A 4,757-nucleotide genomic window follows, 5' to 3' on the forward strand; every position below is an offset into this window, starting at 1 on the left:
CACATACAAGTACATATATACACATAAATACATATATAGATATACATACATATATACATAGATATATATACATACATATATACATAGATATATATACATACACACATATATATATACATATAAATATACTTACTGATATTATATATACACACACAAACATGTATATATGCATAAATACACATATGTATGCACATATACATACATATATGATTGCTCAATACAAAGCTTGACCATCTCAGTATACATGAGATTCAGTTCTGGCACAAGATCTTAAGTGTTTTTTTTTTAGACCAGACAAACTTTTAAGAACACGTCCACATGAATTGCACACTAGTTTTTGTGCAGCTTGAAATGAATGTAGCGTCTGATTTTGATGAATTTTGATATGCTTATTCATATCTCCAGAAGATTTGCAAATCCTGTGGCATTGATGTAAACTGATAGATATGTTGTATAATCTGTACAAAGTTCTTATGTGAGATTTAAGTCATCTCAGACAGGCAGTCTTTGCAACAAAATTTACAAGTAGAAAAAATTCCACCAAATTCATATTCCCTTTCTTATTTTCTTCTCAATATTTACTGGTATTAAGATGATGAACCGGTAGAAATTGTTAGGATGCCAGGCAAAATGCTTAGTGGTATTTCATCTCTCTTTACATTCTGAGTTCAAATTCCACCAAGTTTGACTTTGCCTTTCATCCTTTTATGGGTCAATAAAATAATTACTGGTTGAGCACTGGGGTCAATGTAATCAGAGATATGTTTGTCAGCCATGCAGACAATATGTCCAGACCAGTGTAGTTGATTTTCCAAAATTATTGTCTGGATGGGACAAATACCGGATGCAGCTAGAACATCAGAGTCAAAGGTGAGTGAATTCCATTTAATTTTCAGAATACAGCATACACATTTTTAGTGGAATCATTTCAGGAGTCAGAAGCGATGCTTGTAACACATTCAAATTTCAGAGTAGTTATAGTATGGAGAATAACAACAAATTATTTATAAACAGATAGTTTTGTTTCATTGTTGATATTTTTTTGTGACCAAACCCAAATCTCTAAACTACCAAAAGACTTTGCTGTCTTTTGAACCTTTAGAGGAATTTCTGAATCAAATGTTCTATCTTCATTTACTGCACTCCCGAAGTATGCGAAAGATTCAACAATTTTAAGATTACCTTTCACATATATTTTGGGTTGCTACACAACTCAACTAGGTGGAGATTGATGGAAAACTACCATTTTCTTTAAATTTCTAGTCAAATCAAAAATATTACATGCCAAGTTAAATGCAGAAATCAATGATTACAATCCGTGCTTCATACAACTAAAAAGGTCACAGTCATCAGAATATAATAATTCTTTATTAAAAAAATGGATACATTGCCCATAAATTTCATCCCTGCTAAATTAAAGACACTTCCTCATTCTTGTCTTGGAGAGCATGGCAGCAAAACATACTGCAAAGAGAGTAGGTGCATCAAGGTCTCCCTGTTTTACACCACTCTACACTGCAAATGGCAAAGACAGCATGCCCCCAAAATTTACTTTGGCTTTCATGCCTTTACAAAGAGCTTTCACAATATTTACAAACTTTTAAGGGAATCCTAATTTAGACAAACCCAACTACAAGGCATTCCTATTAATAGTACTGAGATCACCAAAACAATATATATATATATATATATATACATATATATATACACACACATATATATATGCATACATACACCAATAGATAGAAGATCCCCTTCAGTCTCAAATGATCTAGAAAGTTCCCCTCTGAGGTACATGTCCAGATAAGACTTTTTGTGAAAGACCATCAGTCACCCATGCATTCCAGCCTCCCCTCTCCACACCACCAATGTTGTCCAAGCGAAAGACAAATGCCAATAGAGCTGGCACCAGTGACATTGCAACTCATTTCTACAACAGAGTGAACTGGAGCAATATGACCTTAAGTGTCTTGCTCAAGAACATAGCACACAACCCAGTCTGGGAATCAAACTCATAGCCTCACTTTTACCACTGAGCTATGTGCATTCACTCATGAATACATATGTATATATACATACACACTGCTACTTTGGCATTTGATCTACAACAAAGTGCAATTACTTTAGGTTACTTTTCAGTTTACTTCCCAATTTCTAAAACCCCTTAAGATGTTGGTTAAAGATTTTTACAATGTGATCAGTAATGAGACGAAGGTAGTTGCATTTTTACGAAGAAATGGCCTTTTAGATGATGAAGAAAATGTTGCACTATGCCATCGAGGTGCTGGAGAAATGAAGGACGCTCAAAGAAAAGGGAAAAATGGTAAAATTTTGGCAACTTTATGTTGCAAAACTCACAGCTGCCAAACTTGTGTTACCTATGCACTTATTTTAATCATTATATTGTTTATTATTGGTTTCATATTATCATTTACTAAAACATAAATGAAACATGGTTTCATTATTTTTTAAATAATAAGTTTGAAAAAATACATTTACAATGCTAAGTATGTGCAAAAGGGTTTATAAAAATTTTGAATGGCAATTTGATAATAAAAATGAAATACAAATTTGAATAATTTCAAAGATGAATTAAGCAAATATCTGCTAGAAACGCATGAACATCTTAAAGGTTTTTAGAAATTGAAAATCTGAACAGTAACCTAAACTAATCGCCCTTTCACGGGCCAAAGTAGCACCACATATACACGAGTTGTACATACATACATACATACATACATACATACATACAAACATACATACATACATACATACAAACATACATACATACATACACATGTAATATATGCATTAAATCAAACGCATTGCTGATTGGTACCGATTATTATTTGCTTACCTTTCACTATTTTAGAACATTAAAGTTTGTCTCATTCTGTTAGCCATCTTTTATGTATAAAGTTCGAAAAATTGCTGAAACGATCTTTGCAGACAAGAAATTTGTTACAGTTAAGTAGATCACTAAGTCAGAAATTAAATGAAAATATATTTTAGCATTTTAAATTTCTACCCTGTCACCTTTCAAATGTTTGTTTATTTTGTGTGCCGGCCACAACCCTTAGCAAAAATACTTCCCATTCTTGATACAATCCCTTTTTTCGTAAATGAAAGAGAAATAAAAATACCATATCGAAATTAGTACCTTACATTCCTTTAGTCAAATGCTGTCGAAATTGACTTTCCCCTTCATCTGGTTGAGATTGATAAAGATTTAAACAGCCAGTAGCGTGGTCGATTGATTTTCGTCTTGCGAAAAAGTGGATTTAATTTTGTCAAGTCAACAAAAGTTTTAAACTGTATCAAATATCTAAGAAGAGTAAAGTTCTGGCCAAATGGTAACCATGACATGGTATTCAGTTCTGTTATTCTATTATCGGTGTCAGCTAGATGCTGTGGTCATGCTGGGGCACTGCCATTTGCTCTAATGCTTGTTTTTAGACTTGCAACTAGGTCCTCCCGGCAGAGAAGCGAGTTGAATAGAGCTGTCCTTCTTTGCGTTTCTTACCATGAACATGTAAATAACATTTACTGTATAAATATACTTCATGAAAAGGTATGAATGTCTCAACATCTCATTACCGATCTCTGATAAACATCTGTCAGTAATATATTACTTATTCCTAATCTAACAAGGCTAACGTGGGTTCCCTTAGCTACAATGTTGTAGGAAAATAAAAAAATAAAACGCGGTTTTATTAAAGTACGAAGCTAAAGAAGTAGTTTACTGGGGTCCTTAAGAGCACTAGTAATGTAATCAGGAACAGAGGATATTAACAATCAAACAACAACAGCAATAGGAGAGAAAATACAAATTATGAAGATTTACCTAACATCAACAATAGAGCAGAATGATAAAATATATAATACGTTATTCAACGATAATCGCATAGACACACACACATACTAAATGTTCATGATTTAATATTTTACCTGTAATATACACAAATAAGTTTTTTCTGTGGCGTTTCTCCCGCTATTTCTCTTCCTCTTCCTTTCTTCTTTCCAACATTAAAAAGAAGCACACCATATGTGCATAAAAATGCAACAAATATGCACACTTAAACACGTGATAGGTTTGAGACTACAAAACATTAAATACACACACACATATATATATATATATACGTTGGAGTGAGTGTGCATAATATTGTGTTCTTGTCGCTATGTGAGCAAGAAAGAAGGAAAGTAAACCATTGAACTACCCAATAGTGAGAATTACAGTCAGAAAAGTTAGGGTTTGTTTTATGCTGTGTCAGTTTTGGTCTTAGATAATAGACGATAACAATAAACTATTTTAATGTATAAAAGTATGTGTAGATAGGTTAATGAGGTGTGGTGAGCTAATATATATATATACCTTATATACCCATACATACAGAAGTGTGCTACCCGGCCTTTGTTTCCTCATAACTTTCTACAAATATATATCTTTTGGATGACATTTTTGCAGAGAATTATATTTTAAAATATCTATTTTTCAGAAAGTTATGAAGAAACTAAACCAGGAAAGCCTACTTGGTCGGAATAGCTGTCCCTCGAAGTCCAACATCCTCACAGGAAAGGCAAAGGATATGCAACTAAGGGCCAGATTTGTAATATATTTTGAAAGAAAAAAAATCAGAATCGCATTAAACAAAAAACAAAGGAAAATATTCCATGAGGTACAGGACTTCGAGGGTCAGCTTTTCTCAAACTCATAAATATCGGCTACTTATCTACCTGTATATATATATATATAT

General features: G+C 32.9%; 1 protein-coding gene across 7 annotated transcripts in view; it reads right to left on the reverse strand.

The window, feature by feature from the left end:
- The window catches only part of LOC106867519 (uncharacterized), a 32,796-nt gene that overhangs the window by 13,970 nt on the left and 14,069 nt on the right, over window positions 1–4,757 (reverse strand). Inside the window, exon 1 of one of the 7 annotated variants that reach the window (XM_014912413.2) lies at window positions 3,949–4,100. The exons of 3 other annotated variants lie outside the window; for them this stretch is intronic. The gene's annotated coding sequence lies outside the window, so the exon portion shown is untranslated. Of the gene's footprint in view, window positions 1–2,857; window positions 2,945–3,948; window positions 4,101–4,757 lie in introns of those variants that run through there. 3 more of the 7 variants (XM_052971274.1, XM_014912411.2, XM_052971276.1) reach the window with 3 other exon arrangements.

Source organism: Octopus bimaculoides, chromosome 10 (assembly GCF_001194135.2).
Source record: "Octopus bimaculoides isolate UCB-OBI-ISO-001 chromosome 10, ASM119413v2, whole genome shotgun sequence".
In the NCBI taxonomy this organism is placed as follows: Eukaryota; Metazoa; Mollusca; class Cephalopoda; order Octopoda; family Octopodidae; genus Octopus; species Octopus bimaculoides.